This window comes from Lichenostomus cassidix, chromosome 5 (assembly GCF_008360975.1).
Source record: "Lichenostomus cassidix isolate B80296 chromosome 5, HeHo_3.0, whole genome shotgun sequence".
Taxonomy (NCBI): Eukaryota; Metazoa; Chordata; class Aves; order Passeriformes; family Meliphagidae; genus Lichenostomus; species Lichenostomus cassidix.
The window spans coordinates 40,869,644-40,896,199 of NC_139486.1; the positions used below are offsets into that span (position 1 = coordinate 40,869,644).

The following is a 26,556-nucleotide window of genomic DNA, read 5'->3' on the forward strand; positions in this document are numbered from 1 at the left end:
CAGAAAGCACGTGGAGAAACTAAAAAAAACAAACAAATGAGGGAGAATCCTGATTTCCCATTTTATAGGCTCTTTATTGTTGCATTTCATTTTGGCCAGTAGAAAAAAACAAAATCCAGCAACCTAAAAGATGAATTGTTTATCTTCCTGCCCTAGCCATATTGCCTCCTTGCTATCACATACTAACAAAAATCAGTTGCTTTTGTTTTTTGACATTAACTATAAAGTGTTTTAATTTAATCCCAAAAGATAGTTGGGATTTCTTTCTTTTCTTTTTCATAAACATACTTTTAATTTTTTTTAAAAGAAAAACACGTGACTTTAAAAAGTCATTGCCATAGGTCCTTCAAGATTAATTTGAGGGTCACTCTACAACATAATTTCCTTTATACTGCAAGCCTGATGAGCAGAGCTCCCAAATATTTCAGCTGCATGACTTGGTGCCCAGTTTGGTTTTTTTTTTTAAAAAGCCTGGAGACAAAGGTGTGGGAGGCCTGCCAGTATATACTCAAACAGTTCAATATAGAAATCATTATTGTAAAGTTGGGTTTTCTTTCTTGCTCCTGCTTTTCTTAATTTGGTTCAGTTACCTTGGTCTTTTGCTATGACTGTGTGATAAAAACATGCATGTGACAAACATACACACACAATTATTTACCGACACAATTACTTACAAACACAATATACACACACAATTACTTACAAACCTCTTTATAAATATGCATTGCATGTCAATGAATCCTATTTTTGTGTAGCAGATTCTTCCTTCCCATCCTTGCTTGCCTCAACTTGTCATAAAGCAGGGAGCATGTGCTCCACTCTGCACCTTGTAACTTCCATCACCATCTGCAGCATACTGCAGATGGATAATCCATTTCTAAACTGCCTACAAAGCCCCCATCAGCCCTATGCAACAGGGACAGCAGCACACACCACTCCAATTTACCTGCAAAGCAATTAAGGTGAGGAAGCCTAACACCAAACACAGCAGGTGAGGGAAGGATTTCTCACACTTACATTGACAGGCCCTGACGTCTGTGCACTCTGCATCCATGATGAACCCTGTCAGTGTCCAAGTGCCAAAAAACAGTGGCCAAGCCAGCTACTGATCACATCTGCTGAAGTGGCTACTCAGTCTCACCCCTCTGCTTTCTGCCCTGACTGCTAGTTTTCACCTCTTATGTTCACCAGGAGCACCCATCTTGTATTCATTGTAGGAAACAAGGTGGGAGGAGCAGCGTAGCAGTGGAATCAGCTGAGGGCCCTTTCCAGGAACAGGTGTCCATGGAGGTGGGTGAAAATCTGGGAGACACAAGGGAAGGAAGACAGAGAGAGAGTGTGCATGTGCCTAAGCCAGGACAAAGGAGAAGAAGGAACAATGAAACAGAAATAAGGGAAAACCAGGAAACTTTAAAAAATTTTTTAAAAATTAAAAAAAAAAATAAAGCGGGAGGATTGAAAGAGGAAAAATGGGAACTGTCTTGCCACGTTCCCATTATTAGTTGTGTTTAGTCATTCCTCTACCTGTGCCATGCCATGCTTCCCCACCAGATGTTCCTTTGAGGGTAAGGAGAATGACTGAGAAGCGTTGCTTAGATGAGGGTGAGCCTGGGAACCAACCGTGGACAGATCTTTTTTAAAAGCCTACCCGTCACTTGGCTAATTTGTTTCTTTTTTTGCTTCATAAATCCTGATTTGGAAGGAAAAGAGAGTTACCAAATATACTGTCAAAAAACGATACCCCCCAAAGTCGTCATCTGTCTCTCTCTGTCTACCTCCTTGAGAAGAAATCCAATTTCTTTTCCAACCAGGAATTGTGCCTGGTCTTACACTTGGGACATGTGGGCTGGAGACTCTCTGAGGAGCAAGATGTCACAGTAGCAAATCTATGGCAAAGGCTGTGAACTGCGCCCAGGCAGGGAACGTCTCCCTGCACCATCCTTGTGCTGGAGATGGACCAACAAACAGCAAATTAGCAATAGCTATATGTTCACATCAAAACCGACAAACATATTGGAACAGCCAGGAACTTCTAACAGGTATATCACGATTTTTCACATTCTCTTAACAGACAAATACGTCTTCTCTTAAATCACTGGCCATTTTTAATGTGACAAAACAGAGCAGAGGAACACATCCTCAAAAAAATAACTAAAATATAACAGTAGAATTAAAGAGACTTAGAAAGGAAACCAGAAAGTGATAGAGACCTGGCATCAGCTTGCCACTGAGGACAAGGGCTGCTACGCCAGACATGCAGAATTTTATTGAATCACCCAGGCAGACTTTCCAGAAAGAGAAAGACAAAGGCATTGAGATGTTTCTGTGTTGACTTTTCAGCCTTTCTTTGGGTGTTTGCAGCTCACAGTACTTATGTTAAATTAACACTGCTGACTACGTATTCTATGTACTGAGGTTAAATAACTGATCGTGTCATGGCTGCTGGCCACTTCTCCCCAACCCTTCCCCTAATTAACTGGTTTTTATTGTCTTTACTCCCCTCCCAGGAAATGCTGATGTTTTTTCCAGAGTGGACAACACTATGTGCTGTCCACTCAGAGCAAGATCAAATGCCCTCTCTTCTAGGCCACTTCTCCTTTCCCTCCTTCTGCTTGCAGTGACGGTGGACCCCAGCATAGGCACTGACTTACAGCTGGGACTGTGCTGTGACGAGCTGAACAACAGCACATTTCCCCAGTGCTTGTCCCAATTCCTCTCCTGGAAAATAACCTTATTTGCTTCAGTAAAGCTGTAAACTCAAGGGTGTGGTGGGCCTTGATTCGGCAGTGCTTTCTGCCTCCCACACCTCTCTGGTAGCAACATTTGCATGAGGGCAGATAATTCATAGAGAACAAAAATGGAAGAATCACATCCTTTAAAAAGGATGTAATTTCTCCATGGCAGTTTCCCACTACTTTCCATTTTTTTCATTTAACCATGCAGTCATTTCGAAAATGCATCATCTAAAACAATCAAATTCTTAGAAGAATTTTTTTTGCAACTCCCCCATTCAGAGAGGTTTGCACACAAATTGAGAATTTTCAGGTTTCCCAGGAAGATGAACCTTGTCCACTCGGGCAGAAGCCCATGATAGCTTATGTTATTTAGCATGGCATTATCCCATGCTGTTTACTTATAGCTTACTGAAAATAAGGGATGATGGAACACATTTTCCAGGGCACACCCTGAATTTATTCTTAGTAAATTGTTTACTATGTTCTTGGCCTAGAAACTCACAATTCTCTGGGCCCTTTCTAGAAAACTACTTGCCCACTTTCAGCTGTGGGGAGAAGGTGACAATAACCCCTTCAGTACCTCCACTGGCGAGCAAAGGGGTTGACTTCAGAAGATAGCCTGGCCACCTCCTGGGAGACAGAGCTGCTGCAGTGGGAGAGCATGGATTTGTTGAATTCGGAGAATGAGCTCTGGGTATGAGGGAATCCTCTAATAAAATAAACAGAAAATTAAATTCACCTCCCTTTTCCTCTCACATGTCTCCCATCTATGCCTGCCTGGAAGAGAACAATGTGGTGCCTAGACATTAGCACTAAAACCACAACTCATTGACAAACACAGGGTTCTCATTTCTCCTCTGGCTTGATTCAAGGGAATCATATCTTTTCTCCTGAGGAAGTTCATGATGCATCCTGGTGACCAGCACATGTACCATCAAGTGCCAGCATGCGTGTCCTTGTCACCACACTTACAGCTTGGCCTGTGACTATCTGCACACAGACAGGAACGTGGGTCACAGGAAGCACCTGAGCTGTGCTGGAGTTTGGGCTGTGTCCATGTGGAGTAGATGGTGTCTAACCATCCACTAATCCCAGAGAGGTTCTGCAGAGACTAAAGCTGTATTAGCAATGAAACTCATGGCATGCTGCTACTGCGATGCATTTCTCCATGTGCACATAGAAAAATTAATAAAGCATGTTCTATCATCCTTCCAAACCCATCTGAACAACAGCATCAAATCTACTATAAAACATGGGTGTCACTTAATTTACGTGGAAACTTTGGGTTTCACAGGGACTAGTTTTGTAACCCTCTCCTACAAATTCAGAAGCTTGACTATCCAGAATTAAAACAAAGTGCTAGAAAAAAATTCCATCTTATATTCTCACGATACGTATTTTTTGTGCCTGCATGCAGCCAACCCTGTGCCTCTGTGTACTGCTCTGAACTGTGGTTGGTCACTTACACAGAAAATTGAATGTATTTAAATAAGGTGCAACTTCTCCCTACTCCAAACAAAGTCCATGGACAATGCTGCTCTTTTCTGGTTATATTTACAAATGGAAATGGATAATATTTACGAACAGAAACAGCATAGTGTCATTTTAGACTAAGTTTGGCTGCTGCAGTGCTCCTCTCTGAAGTTTGGTAAGCCTACATCCTATATTTTCCCCCAGACTACATATCACGTCTGCAGTACCATAAATCTGCCAACATTTCCTACCATTTCTACTGCTAATTAGGCATCTTTGGGGTTTCATTCTCACACTCCCTATGTTAGATAAATACAGTATCAGCTGAGCACGCTGCAAGCACTGCTAACTGCATTACTGGTTATCTGGGCACTTCCTGTGGTCATGCTAAACCAATGACAATAACGGGGAACATTTTGACAAAACACACTTCTGCAGACCCTGCCAGCAAGTCAACAAACCCTATTTAGTATTCCCTAAGTAGTCGCCATAAAATATTTCAGAAAAAGAAAGAGAAATAATAATGTTTTGTATTTTTTTTTGGTGGGGGGCATGGAGTGGTGGGGACAACATGACATGAACCAAATTAGCCTGCCCTGTAGTAAAAAAACTGAAAGGTATTTATTTTAATTTATAGGAAAAATCTCTTTAGACGTATATTTAAAAACATCTAGCATTTCAACAAGACTTGATAGTTATTGAAAGTTACACAAAAAACAACCACCATACAACGTGTCTGAAAATGTAATAATACAAATAAAAGGTAATTTACATGAGTCCTTTATAAGAGCAATCTCTATATCCAGAAATGAGATGGCAGCATACTACAGCTAATGCAAATATTATAGCCAAATATATTTGTGGTAACACATCTAAAAGAGAAAGAATGAGAACTGATGTGCAGATGATCTGTAAAAGATTCAAATACTAATAAAAATTGGGGAAGAAGGAGGGTAGAAGGAGGGTAGAATAGGAGTGTTAAATCATTATTTCATGAGGCCTGTATTCACAAAGCAATTTTTTACAGATGGTTGGAGGTATTTCTCAGCCCTTAACTGACAGGAATACAGGAGACTCAGAGGCCTTAAGCAGCAATTCTATTCATAGGCCCTTAGCCTTTATATAATTGTATTAAGTGCAGTAACAGACATAAATTAACATGCACTGACCCCCCTGCTCCTAGCAATGTACGCCTTGACCTTTTATGAAACCTCAAGAGTAGTACTAGCTTGGTATTTGATACATCCTCTTTTGGGGGAGGTTAAATGCTGATCTAGGAGTTGCACGTACTCGAGGTTCTAGCAGGCCTTACCCATCTTTGACTACGAGAATCTGTTTTTCTTTCATACCCTTAAGTAAGCAGAGTTTGTCTACTTTGGTGGCAAATGAGCTGACACCTGTAAAGCACTACTAAGCTTTATGGGTCCTAACAGAGTTTTTGGCGTAAGTCAGGTGGCAGGTTAGGATCTCCTAGTCTCTGAAGACATCTGCCCATAATGGCAGATTTGTGAAGGAACACATTTTTGTTGTTCTATAGCAAATTGACCACTGCAATTTGTGGGCAGATAATGTCCATCAAGAAATTAGATGCCAAAATAAAAAGACAAAAATTGACTTTTTGTAAAAAGCCTTCTGACATATTTCATTTACTCATAAATTGAATTTAAAATTCAGAATACAAAACATTAATTTAAAATTCAAAATATAAAAAGACTTTGCTGCAGTTACTTATCTATAAACTTTTTATTTTGTAACTGGAACATACTTCATCTTTCTCTAAAATTGCCACATCTGGAAACAGAGCAGGGGACGATAGCTTAACATGACTGAAACAAGGATATGTTTGGTTGTTTTACTGGGAAGAGGTCTTTTTGCTTTTAAAACATGTGCTATCAATTAATTTGCCCCTCAATTTTCTCCCTTACGACTATAGTGGTAGACAGAAATTTGTACTAGCTGTCTCAAGGACGGTGGACTAAAAAAAACAGAAGTGAAAAAAAGAAAGCTACAAGACAAAACCTATGAGAACTGCCAATGTCGGATAATGTATTTAATCACAAAGTGGAAGAATATTAACTAGTGAACGAAGAAGGAAAGATGAGGGAAGTAAGAAGATTTTAGTCAATGCTCACTGACTTTTTCCTTCCCCACCTTCTTAAGACGACAGGTTTCACTCGAAATCAATGTGATGGCCTGTTTCTCTACAACTCGTATCAACTTTATGTGGCTTTGCCCCCCCCCTTTCAATGCCCTGACCTCCCTTCCACCATCCTGGGCTTTCCCCCTCATGGCTGAGGGGTGGTTGCCTGTGCCTGGGGGCAGCAGGTGCTGTCTGGGGCCCTGTCGGTGCTGAGGATCCGGGGTGAGCTGTGGTCTAGTGCTGTGTTATGCCAGGCCTGACTGTAACCAGCGCTGGGGTCTGAGGGAATGGCAGCAGCCGAGAACCCGTACAGCTCCCCGGCTTTAGGGAGGGCCCCGTGTGAGGAAAGCCCGGGGGTGTTGGGGAAGCCCGTCGCTTCTCTCACCTGCCTGCGGCCCTCGCTGCTCCCGGGGCGCCTCCGGCCTCGACGGCGCGGCAGCACCTGCGGGGAAAGGCAGAGGGAGAGCAGGGTTAACCGCGCCCGAGCGGCTCCCGCAGGGGTCTCCGCTCCTCCCCGACTCACCTGGCTGCGGCTTGCCCTGAAGCCTCGAGGGGGAGCGGAGACTGGCTCACGGCCCCACCCGCACGTCCCTGTCACCCGTGGGGATACACACACACACACGAGTACCAGAGCGTAGCCCCTCCAGCTGTCTCAGGCCCAGACCCGGCACAGCACGTCGAGGGAGGCGAGGCCAGCCTGGAACGAGCCCTGGCAGGGCCGGGCGAGAGCCCGACGGGAGGAGGAGAGGGCAGGGGCTTCCCCGGGGCAGCTCGGAGCGGCTGCCGGGGGTGGGTGCCCGGTCGGGTGCGGCCAGGCGCGGCAGCGGCCCGGCCCGCCCGACGTGTCCAAGTGTCCTGCAGCGGATAGGAACCTGCGAGGAGCGAGGGCAGGGAGAGGGGCAGGGCAGGGAGCGGGGCAGGGCGGCTGGCGAGAGGCGCCCCGTGGAGCTGCGACGGCCGCGGAGCCCGGCAAGGGGCAGCCCTCGAGCAGACGGGAGCGGCTCCCGCTCCGCCCGCAGCAGCCGCAGCCCTGAGCATGGCAGCAACAGTTGGCTGGCAAGGTAAAGAGACGGGGAGCTGCACCACCGTGGCTCGGATTTCCACACGCGCCTGGGCTGCCCCCCCAAAATCACTCCTGGTTTCCATCCTCTTGAGGGACGACAGTAGGCAGGGAAAAGAAAGGATGTTTTTTAGCCTTAGCTTGGCTGATCCCTCTTATCACATCTCTCTTCTTTTTTTTTCCAAGTTCCCTCTACCTTGTCTCTGCCTTTAGAATATGCTCACATGAATAAAACCCCCGTAAAGACGTTTGCTGGCGACCGGAAAGTACAAATGTCTCTTTTTTTTCTCTAAATAGACGAGAATAAATAATTATGAAAATGCGAGTCTACTTAAAAGATACTGTGACCCTTCCACCTTTGTTTTCATCAAGCCAGTTAGTGCTCAAGCTACGTGTCCTGAGCAAGAAGGAAAGGAGGGAAGGGAGCAATGAGGTGTTTTTGCTTTGCCTTCTTTCCTCACTTATCCCTTAGCCGGCCTTTTACTCTTTTCTAAAGTGCGAGCAGGTCTTCAAAATATCTTTTATTTCTCGAGAAATATTGACTCTTATACTGTGGTCCTCACCCGATCTCTCCAATGCAGGCTTCCCTGAAATGCAAGATCAGCCCTTTCCCAGCCGGATCTCCGTGCCGCTGTCGGGAGCGGGGGGGGAGGGGGGGGGAGAAGGGAGAGCCCTTGTATTTTCTAACAGCTGAGACATTAGATCGCACCCCCACCTCCTTTTTATTTTACAGCCGGGCGAACCATAGGCCCCTGTGTTGCGTCAAGCGGCCACTCTGCTACCAACTTGCTGCTTAGATCTTGTCTCTTTCACGAGGCTGATCTGCACGGACAGATCTGCGCTTAATCGCTCCTTCTTTTGGGGGGCGGCAGGCAAGGAGGGTTTCTCTTTGCTACTTATTTCTTGCCCACGGAATCCGGGCTGGTAATTACTGCAAAGAGAGGGAAAATGCAGCTTCCCTAACTCCTGCCTGAGATGCTCTCAGTGCTGTGTGCATGCACAAGGCAGTTTCAGAACCACAGAGCTGGTGCTGATGCTGCTTTGCTCGCTTGCAATCACCTCGTCCAAAAGCATCGCCTCGGCTGGGTTTTCCCTCGGATTCTATCTTTTTTACCCTTTTCGGGGGCACTAGTTTTTGCGGAAAGAGTGATTGGAGATACCACCGGACTGCAAGCTGCTTAAAATCAGGTTGGAAATGGGCAGGGGGGAGGGAGGCGCCTTTGGCAAGCGCTTCCATGGTGCATCTCCTGCTAACTGGGGTCTCCCCCAAACCGCGGCGGATCCATGCACCTCCGCCTCCTCCTCCTCCTCCTCCTCCCTCCCTATTATTTATGGGGTGATCCCAATAAATCCCACCCTCCCCACCTCGAAATAAGCCGAGGCTCACGATTACAGAGCATTTAATGAATCGCTCTGAAGAATTTTTTTTTTATGAATTAATCTCGATCAACTAGGACACCCATATTTTTCAAACACGGCTATGCCCTGGAAGGGGAGGGGGGGCGGGGGGGGTAAAGGTGAGGATAGGAGAACTTTTAGGAAGTTTTATTCTATTTTTATTTTTCCATTAATGAAATAAAAAACACCATACAGTTGTCCGAATAAACGTGTGATTTCCTCCTTTAGGCAAAAGTCGATTAAAAAGTTAGGCTACTAGGCGACGGGGAATATTTGGACGTCTGGGGGACCAAGCGGAGTAGGAAAGGGGGGAAAGGGTGTTTATTTCTCTCACTACATATATATCTAGAGACACATATATACACTCACAGCGGGAGGGGGGCGGGGGGGGTGGGTTGGACGGAGGAAAGGGAAAGGTGCCAGGAATTAATAATAGAAGCCCACAGAGTCTAGATAAGTCCAAGGCTCGGCGATCGCAGCTGCTGCTCCTTCGGCGAATGCGCCCTCCGCAAATGCTTTTTGGGGTAAGGGCTTCCCGGGTAGGTAGTTATGTACAGCAAGCCCAGACCGCAAAAAGATTCGCGAAGGACAAAGTCTCCCGCGGCTTCCGACATCCATCCAGCCGGCTGCCACCACAACATCCACAGGACCCACGGGCGATCGGCTCCGCCGTCCCCCGCCACGCCGGGTCCCCACCCCCCATCCCCGCCAAGTCCCGTTCCGAAACCCAGGACCCCGCCGGGGCGAGGCGGCGGTGGGAGGGAAGGGGGGTGTCCCGCCACCCCCCCTCCCCCCCGCGGCGGGGCCGGCGGCGCGGGGCCGCGGGAGCGTGGCGGAGCGCGGCGTGTCCGCGGCCCCGCTCCGCGCGGAGGCTCCGACGCTGGGCACGGGCGCTGCGTAAAGAGAAAACTCTCCCCCCTGAGCGCTAAATAAATAGAGAGCAGGCGGGCCGCTCATTGGTGCGAGCTAAAATCGTCACCCACCAATCAGCGGGCGCCTCACACTGCCTCGCTCGGCTTTTTTTTTTTTTTTTTTTTTTTTTTTTTTTTTTTTTTTTTCCCTTTTTTTCCCGAAAGGGGGAGAGGAAAGGAGAGAAGAGCGGGAGGGAAGGATGGAAGGATGGAAGGATGGAAGGATAGATGGATGGATGGATGGATAGAAGGAAGGAAAGAAGGAAGGAAGGGGGAAGGGAAAAAAAACCCAAACAGGAAAAAAAGCCCTCTCTATGTTCAATTAGTCACCAAATCCGCGACAAGAGCACGTCCAAGAGTGCGGCCGGGCCAGCCCAGATCCCTTCTCGCTGCTGCCGCTCCCCGAGCCCCTCTCCGGGAATCCTCTGCCAAAGGGGCGCCTTTAAGCTAACGACCAGCCCTGCCGCGGGGTACCCCGAGCGCGGAGCCGCTGCTCCCCCCGGCGGGGGCACCCCGGGCCACCCGCCACCTCGCGGCGGGCAGCCGGGGACACGGGGACCTGCCGCTGCCTTCTCCCTTGTTCCCCCCGTCTCAGCGCGGGGAGCCAGCCCGACCCGAGGGGCGACCCTTCCGGGCCGGCGGGGGACGCGGGACGTCCCCTCCCCTCCGCTCCTTAGCGCCGTCCTGGGCGCTGAGCCACACAACACCGCCGCCGGCGAGGACACCCGCTTGCTAAAAGTTTCCAGGACATGTCACTGAACTCCGGAGGTCTTCTCCTGAAAGCCTGCGGGGAACCAGACGCCCCGCCAGTGCCCGGCGGCAACGGGAGCAAGGCAAACACACGTCCGCGTCGCGGCCCGCCCGCCGAGATCCCGCACGAGTTGGGGCAGAGACCCGCGGGGGACCGAGGGGACTCGCATCCCAGCCCGAACTCCAGAACTTGCAGGTCCACCACTGTCCCGCGGCGGCACGGGAAAGCCACGCGTGACGCCCCGCGCGCGTCCCATCCCGCACGGCCGCAGCTCCCTCCCGACGCTCCTGCCCGCCGGGCGGCACGACGCTCCGAGCCTCCCGAGCCCCCGGCGAGCCCAGCGGCAGCGGCGCGGCGGAGCGGAGCAGAGCGGAGCGCAGGCAGGACGGGCAGGGAGGCCGGGGCAGCGCAGGCAGCAGAAGTTTGAAAACCCCCAGCACTTACCTGGCGGGGCGCGTCCCTGGCCGCTCCGGCAAGTCCCGCGCGGGGTGCAACCGTCACCAACAGTGTTTTGGTGGTTTTTGGTGTTTTGTTTTGGTTGGTTTTTTTTTTTTTTTTTTTTTGGAAAGTCCAAAAGCAAAGCGTCCCTTCCTCCAGGTGTGTATATAAGTTACTGTACTGTGTGGGAGGGTCACGATCTCACTAGGTGCAGAAGATTCCCCAGGATTAACCCCTCCTCTCCCTACCCCTTCTGCAACTTGTTGAGGATTTTATACACACACGCGCGCAGGCACGGGCACACGGGCACACACACGCACACGCACACACACGGACGGGAGAGCAAGGAGAAAGCGAGCTCCGCGGAGTCCGGCTGCCCCCCGACGCCGTTGTGATTGGATGGTCTTTTCATGGAGAGGGGACGTCTCAAGTCGAAGTCACGATTTCTCCTCAGTTTGGAACCATCTGTGACTGGAGCCATGACGCAGCCAGAGCACATTACTCACTTTTACAGTCACGACTTGGAAATCCGTGCAGTTTCCAACCAAAATTACACCGCCACCATTGAATTATTTAATAGGATCCAGTTAAGGGTAATCTTATGCATTGTGTCAAGTGAGGCAACGATCTAGGAGGGGAGGGCTGGGAAGGCGAGGGAGGGGGCGAGGAAGGAGGGCATTTCTTGTTTTTAATGCCTGTTTTGTAGAGATATATTAAGAGTTGCAACGATTGGCTACACGTGTTGTAAGGCGATTTTTTCCTTGCTTTAAAAAACCAACCAAAAAAATAGATATCTGGTCCGCTTGTAAATACGACCACGCAAGCTCGGGGAAGGGACGGTTTAGACATTAAGAGGAGTCGTGGGTGGAGTACCGTGCTGTGAATTCAGGCGCTGGTGTTTGATTAATTGCAAGAAATTATGTCTTTTGTATGCCTAGATTAGAGCCATTGCATGCGGTCTTGGCCAGGAGGTGCTCTCACCCCAGCTCAGTGTGCTGTGCTATACTGATGTTCATGGCTGCATCATGCCATTGTCTGCAGGATCCGCAATTGTTGCTGGGCTTTGTGTGGTAGGTGCACCATTTTCTAAGCTTGCTTTTACTGCGAGGCTATGGCTAAACGTGCTCCGGGGGAAGCTCCTTCCTTGGCTATTGTCTGCCTCGTGCGTTTTCCACCCTTTGCAGGTCTGAGTCTGCGGCTAAGTCCCCTTCCACGGCGCTTTCGGAGGGGATACCATTGTCCGGGATAACGCGGTGGTGCATGTGAGTGCCAGACGGTGTTTCCTTGCCTCTTTTAATGCAATCTGATGACATGACTTTGCTAGCCGGAATGCCTGCGAACCTGCATGCTCGTAGCCTAGTGAGAACTTCCCCGTCTCTCAGAAGCGGTGAGGGGATGACGGGTGGTTGCAGCACCGAGGTAACCCTACATAGCTACTCCATACACACCACAACAATCCCCCACTACTTCGCCTCTAATTCAGTCATTCCACCAACTCCTCTGGTGAGGATATGACTAAGGACGCAAAGGACGGGCACTAATAAAAACAGACGCTCGCACACACACGATCTGCAGAAAGTGTGAGCACTTAGAGGGGAAAAATGAGGTGGGAGGAGAAGGGGTGAGTCCAAATAAAGCAACCTATAGCCTCTTATTTTGCGGAGCACCATCATCAGGTACAGGCTCTTTCAAACGCACGGGCGGGAAGGGCAAGCGGCGCCACGCGGAGGAGCGGCGGTGGGGAAGCCTCCTCGGGAGCGGCGCTGCGGGCGGCGCAGCGCGGCCCCCGCCCGGCGGGCACCGGGGCCGGGACCGACCCCTGCCCGTGGCCGCGGCGGAGACGGCGGCGGCGGGTTCAGCACCGGGGCGCGGACAGCTCCCGGCGGCCGCCCTGCGGGGAGTGCCCGGCCCGCGCCCCCGGCCCCGCCGCCGGCTCTGCCGCTCCCCCCGCGGAAGGCGAAAATAGAGGGGGGGGCGGGCAGGGAGAGGGGCTCAACAGCGCCGACAGAGAGAGAGAGAGAGTTGCAGCTCGCTATTGATTCAGAGATTTACCGACAGGGTGATTCCCCTTTCTGCAAGAATTCCCTGTGTTTGGGCTCCGGGCATGCACCAAATTCATTATGTAGACGAGTATACCCCACTCGCTTTAGAGGAAAAGTAGAAAGGAAGGAAAAAAAAAATCCAGGCATGCAAAAAATAAAGACAAGACTCACAGCCACTCTCTGCATCATGCACAGGAAAGATCACTACTTACCCAAACGGGAACTCCTCGGTTAGGGGAGGGAGGGGGGAGGAGGGGGGAGGAGGGGGGGCGAGGTGGCGGGGGGGGGGAATCCAACAATTAATTTCCAGACAGGAGTTGGAAAAAAAATACTGCGGTGATGTCCAGGTTTTCTTCCACCCGCGCTCGCTTTTTATACAAGTGCAACCCTCTGTCTATTTCTGGAACGCGATCAAAACCCTGATGCTATTTTTAGCAGGTACTGGGGAAAAAAATCCACACACAAAGGCATTTCGCTGGAACGCTACGTCCAAAACATTAAATGTGCATTTAGTCTGCCCCCCTACAACACAACAACCCCCAACCATGCACCCCCATACCCCAGCTTCTTTCTGCAAAACCATCTACATTTGCTTTAGGTGCATCATTGCAGAGAAAAAAAACCCTAACAAACCCACAACAAAAACAAACAAACAAAACCCACACCAAACGACCCAAACTGACCGCCTTCCATGCTGTCCTATTGCACAAACCCCTAATCCACAGTTGTATTGAGTCTGTCTCTGTGCCTCTCTGCCTGTTGCCTTGCAAGCATTATTATTGTGTCTGTCTTCCTCCGGAGTCTTTATAAAGTGGGCTTTGGAAAAAACACAACCACCATGCACCAGTTTGCCATCATGCACAAATGTGGATTTCAGGCAGGGATGCTTGCATTGCCGAGAGACAGAGATGGTTTCATGTACTGAACTGCACCCAGCACCAAGAAGGGTTGTTTTTAAAAAAAAAATCCTCCCCTCCCCACCCACTGCCTTTTCCCCCTTTAAAAAAATCCTTTGTTTGGAGAATAAAGGATCTATAAATATATATATGGGAAAAAAAGGGGTGTGTGTGTTTGCGTTCTAGTAATTCACTACGAGGGGGGACTGGGGAAAAAATAGAATCATTAGGGCTTGCAGGCTGCAAGGAGCCAGCCTGAGACTCCTTTGCAAGGCTGCGTCAGTTATCAGCTATTGACGTCACGTTCAGATTCTCCTCTTCAGAGGCTCTAGTTCATCATAAAAGATGTCTGTGCTTGGAGCTTTGTGCTTGCAGTAAGGCACTTCAATTCGAGGAAAAGAGTTAATTAGCAAGCCCCATATTTTGTGTAGTGCAGCTCTCTGTACAGTTGCACAAATATCCTGAGGGGGGGTGGGGGGGCGGGGGGGGAGAGGAATAGGGGCTGGGGACAGGGAGATATTTCTTAAAAACCACACACATATCCCATGCAGAAGCACAGGCAGGGAGAGAAATCTGCATAGCCAGACCTTGCAAGAACAGTAGCCCCCATCTCCCCCCCCCACCCCCCCGTCCCTCCAGCTCCCTTCTCGTGGTTACCAATTATAACAAAAAGCAATTTGGAAACACAAGCCCGTTTTCTGAATATTTGTATGGCAAACAGCATGGGGGTTGCTGAATACATTTTATCATCCTTACTTTCTCTCTTCCCCTGCCACCCCCCCTTGTGCCCCCCCCACCAACAACAACAGCAGCAGCAAGTCCCCCTACCACTTTACACTTGTATTTGGCTACTGTAGCAAAAGACAGATATTGATAAAACCAGGATTAATTCTGTATATTTGTCAGGCAAACAGCCTCGTCTCCTAGAATGACGCAAATAACAGATTCTATGGCTCTGGCTTTCTATATTCTGCACCCACGCACTCTGCTTGGTCTCCCACGGAATCAGCTACAGAGAGCAATGATCCAGATTATACAGAGAGAGGGGTGGGGGAAACGGAGAGAATATCAAATGAAATTGCAATTAAAAATTATAATGCTGCTTTTGTCAGTACGCAAATGGCTAAACCTGAGCTTGCACAGTGGTACACACAGACACACACTCGCACCCCCGAGCCCCCCGCCTCAAACCCAGGCATCAATAGCAAACAGACAAAAGAGAATTGTCTTGCTGACAAATGCGGGGTTTATCTGGCCAAGAGAGGTATTTTCTTTAAGCACCACACCTTTCCCTGCTCCCATTAAGAAAAACTCATCTCTGAAACGACCTCTCCTGCCACCAAATGTGTGAAGAGGGGTCAATTAACAAATGCAGCAGGGGAGGGGAGGGCACCAGGAGCCCTTCCACGGTCCCAGAGGAGCTAATGACGACCCTGAAGAGCAGATTGCCTTCCCTGTCTCCCAGTCAAAGGGATGCAGCTCTTTCTTAAAATGCCTAAGAAAAAAAAAAAACCAAGCGCAAAGGGCTGTTGCTATTTTTAAACACCTCTCATTTGTTGGAAAATGGCACTAAAAGCATTAAACAACTTCCCCACCCCGGGGACAGACTCAGGCACACACGCCAGCACCCGAGGGAAAGCCAAGGTTCATGGGACCGTCTCTTCACCAGGTGAGAATACCCTACCATGCCCTGCCCACCAACAGCCCTTTTCACACCTTGAATGACGAGAGAAGCAAAACGCTGGGGCAATCAAGAAGCTAGTAAGTTATTTACCGTCTAATCTGTACACACACATTCCTTATTTATTAACTCACTTAATTATTACCAACTTCTTTTGCAGACAATGAATTTCCTAATGTCAATAAACTGCAATCAATGAGGTAAGGCTGTCTCCTTCTCTGTCTCTTAGCCAGACAATGCCATTGCAAACTATGATACTGATAGAACAGCACGCAGGGAGGGGGACATCACACACCTATATGAGATCATATCATATGCACTGTCAGGCTTGGGGAGACAGATTAGGCATTTTAAAATGACTGCACACACTCTCTGGTAAAAAGGTTAGATACATTTTCATTCACACATCTCTGGCATGCCAGCCACAAATCCATCTTCCCAGCACCGGGAGAGATGTTGTGCTTCAGACTTAGGAGAAAAGCCCAGCCTAAACTGTGTTTTCACCATATACACCTGGGAAGCTGCCTTTTACAGCAGTAGCAGCCCAGAAGCCAGACAGATGCAGAGAAATACCACTGTAGGGAAAGACCTTATACCAAGGACAGATCAAGACACCTCAAGAGCCCAAAGAAAGAACCAAGACACACAACATACCTTCTTTGAGGAGCTGCAACAAAGCTCATGCTGGGTTAATAAAAGGAGTTTAGGCAACACAGGAGTTTAAGGATGGAAGAGTGCACACCTAAACTATCTTCTGTCACTCAGACCCAAAAGCTTTAAGATAACCCATGGCCCACTGTGGAAGGAGAGGATGATCATGTACCCTATTCCCTCCCACATACCCGAAGAGCTTTATATTTCTCTGTAGTGTTCACTTCTGTGTGCATCACCAGAGGAAAGCTGTTTAGCTTTAGTTTTTCTCTGTCACAGAGAAAAGTGTATCAGCCTGGTTGGGTACAAAGGGTCTCTGTGGCAGGTCAGGAGTGGGCATACTGGTCAAGCCTTGAAGCTCCTGGACCTCAGGCCCTCTCCAGCCATAAAGATGCCTGGAATTCCCTCCCTGCTTCACATCCTGAGAAGCTCCTTGCAGTCATATGTGTGGGTTATTTATGTTTAGGTTTGGTTTTGGTTGTTTGTTTGAGTTGGGGAATGGGGGGGTTGGGTGATTTTTTTTGTGGTTTTGTTTGGTTGGTTGTTTGTTGGTTTTGTTTTTTTTCCCCCCAAAACTCTGTAATCTTAGTGAAAGAACTAGATATTTCTACCAAAGGGTTTAACATATTCTCCTGGAAGCTGTAGTACCATATTTCAGTCCCATTTTCACAAAACCAGCCTGCCTTCCTCTTTGCTCTGCCCTGCTTCTCCAGCCCTATGCATTATCTCCATTCTCAGCAGAACCATCTCCTGTCTCCCCTGCCTGCTGCTAAAGGCTTGGTTGAAGTGAGGTCCAGTGCCCAGAGAATCTCTCACATGAAAAAAAGAGAAATGGAAACTATCCAAAATGAAAAGAATGTTTGGCAGGTGACCACGTACCAAACAGCAGTTCCCATTTCTTCTGATCATTACAAGCACCAAAAAGAAAATTTATCTTCTATCTCGATATTTTAGTTACTAGCCATCTCCTTGTTTCTGAAAAATTAGGCCTCCCTACCAATGAAGTCTTAATGAAAGCAATGGATCCTGTACTTTTTCCTCCACTGTAAAGTGATACCTGATGGTGACTGAAGCAGCAGAGTCCCCATTAGCTGCAGGTACATGGCCTTTCACCTATAGCTACTGGAGATGCCAAAGGGGCAGCCCAGTCTCCAACACATGTGCTCCACGTATTGAACTTTCCTCACCCTTGGAAATTTCCCTTTCGGACTCTGCCCTGATGGATAATGTCTCAGACTGGGATACTATTATTACTAGTAAAACATTAGCCTGCACAAAATTGCTGCTCAAAACCAACTATGATCTGACACCTAATAAGTAGTATACTTTGAAAATAAAACTATTTCAGTGGTACTCATTATTTGTTTGGGGCTTTGATCCAGCAAGTTCAAGGCACTACCTCTTTCTCATTTTGGCTTTGCTGTAGTTTGAGAGTTACCTCCTCAGAGTCTTGGAGTTCTGCTGACCTGTGAGCCATTCATTAACATAATTGCTATAAAATATTCTCCTAACCCAGTCTTACTCCCACTAACATTTTGAGTCTGCTCTTGGCCTAGTTCACCCAAGCAGCTGAAAGACATGTGATATGCTCCAAACATAAGGGGAACTGAAGATATACAGAAACAGAGTGAAGTGCCACCAAGATATACTAGGATCTCACAAACCCACCTCATCTACCTGAATAAAATTCAGATCCATTAATAACTTATGCTAGTTAACTCTCCTTACAGGAGAATATAGAACCCAGAAGAAAGAGCAATCACATTGAAATGGAAATAAATTAGAGCGACATGTATTCAACAATTTGCTGTTTTATATAGGTGGCACAGTATATGCTAGTGAAAGGACTGAAGAAAAGTAATTGCTAGTTGAAGCAGAGGATAAGAATCTAAATATTCCTCTTCTAATCACAAATTTGCTACAACAAGAGTTGATCTGAAATTTCTCATGGAAAGGCTTTTTCATTGAATAATTTTGAACTTCTCAAATTTTAGATGAAGTGCCAATCACTTTGTGCTTGGCATATCTACTAATGAAATGAAGATAAGACAATACTCACCTAAACAGGATGTTCTTGAAGATATCTATAGCATTGAGATAATCAATAAAAGTCATCAGTAAGAAGACAGCAATATTATAAATAATCAGAGATCAGAGCATGCAAGGAAGAACAAAGAGGAAAGGAATGCTTTACCTCCAACATCAGAACAAGAAACTGCTGTACATTAGTAAAGAAAATCTCACCTGTGTCAGAAGATCAAGGACTTATCAAGACTTTCAATTTATGGAATATTTTGAGAACCTGGATGCATATACCAGAACACCAATAAAATAGACAACTTGTGCAAGTATCATCTCACAGAGATTGTATTAATAAACACTGAACAATTTGGGGTTGAAATGTCAGTATCCGTGGGTTGCTTTGTCATCATTAGCTTTTCTGTTTACATTATATATGTATAACATTGCTATAACATATAAAAGGATAGAAACTGGGTTTTCCTCCAATGGCTGCAAAATCAGACCCTGGAGACATACTTCTGTGTAACAGGGATGAAAAGAAGAAAAGCATTAGCATAATGAAGCTGGTGAAAAGAGTACTAAGGTCTCAGTATTGAGGATGATATCAAAAGAAAATCATACCACCTCTAAATAAAAGTTAAACCTATGGAAGAAATACAGTGAATGGGCATCATACTTCAGAAAAAAAGGAACATAACCTTTGAGGAATCCTGCTACAAATTTGATGAGCCTTTACACTAAGATTTGATTTTAATTAGCCTTTTAAATAGAACTTTTCATAAATGAGACCCATGACCTTTAACATCGTGTGCACACATATCTGGCAACCATCTTAAAGAAAGAGTTATAAACAAGACCAAAAAGATAAGACAACACTTTGAGGTAAATTATACAGGAACTTGAACAGGTAGAAAATAAAGGAAGGCTGTGATGAAGAAATGCCAAAAATCTGTGTCAGTCTTTACCTCCAGCTAGCCAGTATTATAGCCTGTGGGAGAGAATGGGATATGGAGTGGGGTGACATTGAAGTAATTTAGGAAGAGTATATTTACTGATATAATAAAACATGAAGCCAAAGGATCCAATCAAAGAAAAAATATCAAGTTCTCTCAAAGCAGAAGACAGTGGGGAAGGAAAAATAAAATACATTAATTTAGCTTCATTTCATAGATGACGAGGTGAAAGACAAGGTGAGATGCCTTGGGTTATGAAGACATGGCCCTGTGAGCTCTTATCCTGACCTATCCTGTAACACTATTCTTTCCTAATTTGTTACTTCTGCTATGTTCTTCCTTATAATGTAGTTGAATGTGGGTATCAAAAATACAACACAAAATTGCTACTCAGCCAGAAGATATAATACATACTCAAATAAGGACAGGATGGTGATTTCAGCAGTGACTTCTCTACTTACCTTTCAGGATAATAAAATGTCTCAAATTCACACTGTTCAGTAGTCCTGGATTTCCTATCTATCTAGACACCCAAATTCCAGAGATCCATGTTCAGTAAAGTAGAAACATCTGCCAGGTTCCAGTAACATGAAGGAAAATTAAAACAAAAATGGATCAAAATATCTAGATCACATATGATTTTTTGTCTGAACATCTATTTTTATCATCGGTTAACATTTATGCACTGTGTGCTAATAGCAAGTTCAACCCTATAAATGGGACCAAGATCCAAGCTGTGTTTTCTATGTACATTTTACCAATTAAGCTGCTGATTCCCTCACTGTGACTAGCAAACCATCAGTGTGCACAGAACTTGTGGAAGTCCCAGGAGGACCAGCTGGGCAAGCACCAATGGCTTTTACTTTCCCAGATGCTGAATCTTCTCAATAGAAACATGCTAGACTTCATATTCTTTTACTTTGCCAAATAAATGGCTATGGCTATTAGCACATGGTGTTATTTGGTCATGACTTGGGAGGAGGCAGTTCATGTGACGGCATAGGAGTGGAAACATCTACAAGTTTTTACTTAACATGCTTCAGTTCCCCTAGGGAAAACTGTAACAGCTGCTGGACTAACAGCTATCACTGAGAAGACAAGACATGCCATGAAATTCACAGGAAGAAGGACACACTTCATTACTTGGAAGAGTATAGGACCTTTAGAAAGTCCTGAGAAACACCACTGCATTGCACACACCTGATCAAACCACTACCACCAGCCAATATATGGCCAAATGCATGTAGAGCAGCTACAGTGCTTCTCTCCATTTTGTCCCCTCCAAAGCACAGGATGGGCAGCACCTCTGTTTCTGGTCCTTGCTGTGGCTGTATGTACATCCTTTTAATGACAGGAGATGTGTATTAATACTTACCCAGCTCATGGTGTGAACTGGATGGAGAAGTATCATACATAACTTACTGAGTATTAGTAGAATATCTGGAGATCCATGGATGAGCAACAGAGAAGTGCAGGTTATTATCATATTGCTAAAAATGCCTGCTGCAGAGCCAGGGGATGAAACCCATATACTTCTGCAAATGCCTCACAGATCACTGTTTTGTGCTGCTTTTGCAGTAATTGCAATTATTATAGGACTATATGAACAGAGACACAAAGCCTGAATTACATCCCATGTAATGATTTTCTGAGTAGTTCAAGGTTTGCATATAAAAGCTATTCTGAGTTGTTGTTCAAGACTGACAATGAGTATTTAGCTAAATTTAGAAATGTGTTAATTTTTGTTAACGTTAATATTGTATCAGTTGATTGCTCCTTACATTAGCAATGCGTCACAAGTTAAATTCTCAAATGTGAGCTTCATGATCATATACTGTCAATCTCAGATTAAGCTCCCATCCTACTGGATGCTGTGCAAACACAGAACCAAAAAGTGACCATGTGGAACATTCTAGCTGGGACCCAACATTTGAAAACATGGGTTGGGGCATTAAAATAAAGCTGGATCCTTATTCAGCGGGGAGAAAAAGTAAAAATAATGACAGATGACATCCTTGTTACTTACCCACTTGTGATGTGACGGGTACTGGACAAAAGAAAGAACAAGACTCAGTAACTGCCCCATGAGGTTACAATTCAAATGGGAGGGCACAGAACAGAGTACCATGAAAAACAAGGAAAATTACTTGTGTCCCAGCATGGCTTTGTATTTTGGAATAGTTATATTTTGCAGATTTATTATTGTTATATTATAGATTGTATTATGGAGTTGACATATTATTTCTATTATAAACTATATTATGCAGATAATTTTGGTAGGTTTACAGTAAGTGACAGACACAAGTCGATAGGAAGGAGATCTTGGGTAGTACAAAGAGGAGTGGAAAGTAAGCAAGCAGTAAGAGCAAGATGCATGACCTCATACTCGCAGTGGGAGTTAATAGGAAGCTGGTGGCTAAAGTTGAAAAGCAGGAGGAACTGAAGCTTCTACACAACAAGAATCTGCAAGAATGCATTGCAATAGAGCAAATATCAGGGCCAAGACAATCTTTCAATCCTATTTGTGATCCTGGTATTTCAAGGGGAAAATGTCATGGAATATCAAAAATTCTCCAGTGAGTATGAGGATGAGTGGAGCCACTCATCTTGGCTTGATACTGGGTTTTCAACTGAGAAAGCAGAGGTGAACTAACTGGGCAGTGAGACTGCACATGGGTTTCAGTGAATTTTGGAGTGTCTTTTGGAGAGGTCTGCAATGAAATTGAGAGAGGGCAGTTCTTCTGCCAGACAGTTTGTGGACTTGCATCCTCTTGCTCATTTTTCTATAAACTAAAAGAGAGTCCAAGCAATAAACTATTTTGCTCTACCTCATCAGCACTGACTTTCTGTCCAGTCATTCTACAGAATGCATAGTTTAGTAGAAGAAAGAGTTTTGCATCTTGTGCCCAAAGTTTATAAAGTGGTGTGGGGTTGCCTCTCTGAAGGCTTTTCATAAGAAAGTGGTACTTTCATTGCCCTTTTACTGTGAAGAAGACTATCTAGATCTCCTAAAGTACTACACAATTCTTGTTAGGACCACTTGGAGAAGAACTGTGAGAAGGAATACAGGATTTTCATCTATATGGCTGTCCACCTGACACTTACTGTGTTGTATGGTGACATAAATGACCACCATCTTAAATAAAAACTTCACTTTAGAATTAGCTTACACAGACTCCTTGAGATAAGTTGCATCACAGGACATAGTTTAACATGAGAAAATCAGGAGTAGCAGAAGACCATACAAATCAGGAGGAGCCTTAATAAGGAATATCCTTCTGCATAAGCATCTAAACCAAGACAAGCACTTTCAGGTTAAGATCCTGTGTTGATGCAGTCCTGTTCACTGCTGGACTAGGAGGAGATGGTAGTAGAGAGAAAGGACAGGGCAGAAAAAGAGGTAGTGGTTAGCTCTTCCAACACAGAGAATCCTTCTAAACCTGACATGAAAAGACACAGCACCTGGAAAGCTGCAGGAAGGTAGACGAGCAGTGTGCAAGCTGGAGAATTCCCTCTATTACACAGGCTATGCAAATGTAATTGTAGGCTAGAAAGTGCAGTGACTCATAGGTGAAGTGGATGTGAGAATATCTGGGTTAAAGAGAGTTTGTACAGGGAAGACCATGTGTAGGACCTCAGAAGTTCCCAGAGATAAGGAAGTGAAATGAGTTAAAGAAAACTCATTGCCAAGAGTCATCCTGCCACAGTCTGCTTTCTTGAGGTGGCAAATGAGGTGCTCCTGAAGCTGTTTAAACCTGGTGGCATTTCAAAACATTCACAAATCCAGACCAGTCAAAGATTTGGGGGTTGGGGTAAGGATCAGAAAAAAGAAAAGACTAAGCACAAACCTCAGTAAATGAGGGATAGGAACAACATGGGGTTTTGGTAGAAGATGATAGAGGTCATGAACCAAAAATCAGAGGTATTAATGCAGATTAGGAGGGCCCAGGCTGGACCCAAAACAGCAACCTGAGGTGATGCACTCCAGCTGCTGTATTGTTATGTGGAGGAAACAAGAGAGTGGCACTGCCCCATGGTGTTTCCACTTCTGCAGTGTCACTACTCAGATGACCCCAATGATGGATGTGTCAAGATTCACAAGAATAAAACACAGGATCTCCATGTTTTCTCAGCTGGACAGGCAAATGACAGATGAGGGGTGAACAGATGGCAGTAGAGGTGATTCAAGGCCAAGCTAACTTGAGATCTCCCTATTTCTGCAAGGGAGGTGGCCCAACGATACAGTAAGTAGAAGAAATAAGTGTTGGATGTGTTCAAGAACAGGCTGGGCCATGAGAAACATGGTCAAGTGGACGGTGTCCCTGGGGGTTTGAACTAGATGATCTTTAAGGTCCCTTCCAATCCAAACCATTCTATGACACTATGATTAAGAAATGAGTGCTTTGTAACCACCAGCCCATTCTTGAAAGATCTGTCCTTCATGACAAGGGGTGAAAATAGTATATGAGAAAGTGTGAAGGGAAAACACTGCCTCCAAACACCTAACTTTTGACTTTCTGCATGACCTGCCGCAGCTTTGACTTCCACTGCCACCTCACCCTTCTGAGGCACTTGGTCACCATCCTGAAGTTGCATGTTGTGTCCCCTCTGAGGTCAGGCTGCTTCATTGGTCCAGTGAGTGCCCTGGGATTCCTCAGAAGAAAAAGTGCTGCCCAAGGTATGACACATTATTCCCATTGTGTCCTGTGTCAGATGTCACAAGGTATTAGTTATTACTCTTTTAGTTACACAGAAGTTGAGCAGGGTCCTCTGAGGGGAAAAAGGCTTTCCACTGGTTAGAGCAGTTGGTCCCTACACCTACTTTGAAAGTCTTCCCTTTAGACAATTATGAGCATACAACTTTTTCCAATTAAAAAACCTGCTTGAAATTAGCAATAAATCAAACCCACTCTTCTCAGGCAAGACATCTCTTGATAACCATGTCAAGTGCGGTAGCAGTAAAGAAAACCAGGATGTGCACCACAGATGGCTGCAGCCAAGGTGGAGACCAAGAATCAGTAGCAGCTAAACCCCTATTTCTCTCGAGCTAACAGTATCTGCAATTTGCAAGCCACTGAGAATTATCGGAGAATCTTGGCATCTTGCACATTGCAGAGCAGCAAAGTTTGGTACATGTAATTCTCTTTAGTTTCTCTATAGATTAGCTATCAGAAATTACTATGTATAAAGATTTCCCTCTACAGGTGGTTAGAGCTTGTAACAGCCTCCCACTTTCCTGCATCACTTTAATTAATATTTTGCCTCATCATTTACTTTGTTACTGTTTTACCTATTTCCCCCACCCTCCACTATGGACTTCTAGTGTATTCCCAGCGGTAGCAAATTCTCTATGCAAGAAATGTCAACTCCCTTCCATCCTCCTTAAGCTCCAACGCTGCTGACTTTGACTCTTTCTGCAATTAAAATTGCATTTGCAAGCTCGTTTCCCGAGTGACTTGACGTCTTCCTTCTCCCCCCACCCCAAAATGTGACAAAATGAAAGTTGCAGCCTCTACAAAAAGTGTGTGTGTGTCTTAAATGCATAGCTCCCTGCCTGCAGTTTGAGCTCGCAAACTAGCATGCTTTTCTGCAGGAACATCAAATGCACAGGACACACGACACGACAGCCTAGAGAACTCTTTGCAAGGAGGGGGAATGCAACGCCGTCCAGTCTTTTCAAAGGCAGGCAGCCGAACAAATCAGAAAAGTCTACTCCTTGTAAAAGCATCTAACAACTGAAATTAGAAAACTTTGCAAAAATCAAAAGGAAAACACCTGCACACACACACACACGCACGCACACGCACGCACACACACACACAGAGAAACCTACCTTGCAAAATCTTCTTCACTTATTTTTGTATGCAAAGAAAAAAATCAACAAAGCAAAACAATCCCCAAACAAAACAAAAATAAATAACTCCCTCCCCTCCAAAACCGCTTTCTCCTCTTCCCCACGCCTTAGCTGGATTTCTAGGGAATTTGGGGACGGGTGGGAAGAGCCGAGGGTGGAGGGGCTATATAAATAAACTAGAGCGTTTCGAGCTGTGTATCGCGAAAGGCTGTGGGTTTCGCGTAATGTGTGCCTGCACTCTTCCAGGAGAAAGGCAAAAAAAAAAAAAAGGGAAAAAAAAAGCGCCAGTTCGTGTTCAGAGCCTGACTTGGAGACAGGGAGAAGCAGCAGCCCCCTCCTCCCCTCCCCCGCCGCCCCCCCCGCCCCGCCGCCCACGCACCACCCCCGCACCGCCGAGCCCGGCACCTCCTGAGCGAGTGCGCGGGGCGGAATCGCTCAGCCCCCGCCGCCCCGCGCCCCCGCCGCTATTTATAGCCCGCGGTCCCGGCCGGCCGGGCGGGCACACGCGTGTCCCTGCCTGCCTCCCTCCCTCCCTCCGTGTGCGTGCACCGCCACAATAACGCTGCCTTTTACAGGTAGTGAGGGTGGGCTTCTTTTTTCACTGCACTGCCTCTCATCGCAGGGTTTTTGTTTTTTTTTTGGGGGGGGTGGGGGGTGTTTGCAAACAGCCCACGAGGTTCGGGTCTGGGGGCGGGGGTGGCCAGGGAGGCGGCGGGGGTGCGTGTGCGGGAGCCGGGGTGTTGGAGCGGGCTCCCAGCCCTTGGCTCCCGGTAGCACAGTCAGTTCCTCCAGTGTGTGCTATTGACCTGCATTGACGTCATTGCGTCATTAGGTCTCCCTTAGAAACACTGACTTTCAAAAATAGTATCAAATTAATTCAACTGGCAGAGAGAAGCCACTAGCTGGAATGAGCCATAAAACTCCAGAATCTTCAGCCCGGCTTTGCTGTGCCAGCCCACCCCCCTCCCCCCAGCCCCCTCAGCCAAGCGGGCAGAAATCAGATTGTATGGAAAATACCACCGATGGAATAAAAAAAGAGAAAGAAAAAAAAAGGAGGGGGGGAAGAGGGAGACCAAATTAGATTGCAAACCCTAGACCAGCCTCTCTCCCTCTCTTTCCTTTCTCTCTCCCTCTCCCCTCCTTTCCCTTTTCTGATCTAAAAATATCCCCCTTGCTTGAGCTGACTGCGGTATCTTTTGTGTTGCATCTTTCTGTTTTTAGCCTTTGCATGAGCCATTGAAGGGTGGCCCGCAAGAGATCAGAAGCACAAGATATTGATCTATCGATACCCTCTGGGGCCAAGAATTAATTTTAAATGAAAGAGCTGCACCTTGATTTTTGGCAGTGGGTGGGTGGGCAGATGACAGGGGTTATTTTAGGATACCATTCACATTCTATGAAGCCGCAGCTTCCACTTTCTCCCTCTAGATTCATTTTAAAAATATCTTTCCTTCCTCACCCCACCTCTCTCACGTGGACCTGTGGGCAAGCACATGTCACCCCCATTCATACAAACACAATGCAACGGAGCAGCGGTAATTTGCAGAGATG

General features: G+C 46.5%; 1 long non-coding RNA gene across 5 annotated transcripts in view; it reads right to left on the minus strand.

Moving 5' to 3' along the window:
• The window catches only part of LOC146436461 (uncharacterized), a 75,905-nt gene extending 50,674 nt beyond the window's left edge, over nucleotides 1–25,231 (minus strand). The window contains exons 1-2 of one of the 5 annotated variants that reach the window (XR_014852679.1): nucleotides 24,985–25,231; nucleotides 6,734–6,790 (exon numbers count right to left, since the gene is read on the minus strand). This is a non-coding gene — a long non-coding RNA (uncharacterized LOC146436461). Of the gene's footprint in view, nucleotides 1–1,017; nucleotides 1,163–6,733; nucleotides 6,791–6,871; nucleotides 8,709–10,912; nucleotides 12,097–13,160; nucleotides 14,383–24,984 lie in introns of those variants that run through there. The other 4 variants (XR_014852681.1, XR_014852680.1, XR_014852682.1 and 1 more) reach the window with 4 other exon arrangements.
• Between the last annotated feature and the right edge of the window lie 1,325 nt (nucleotides 25,232–26,556).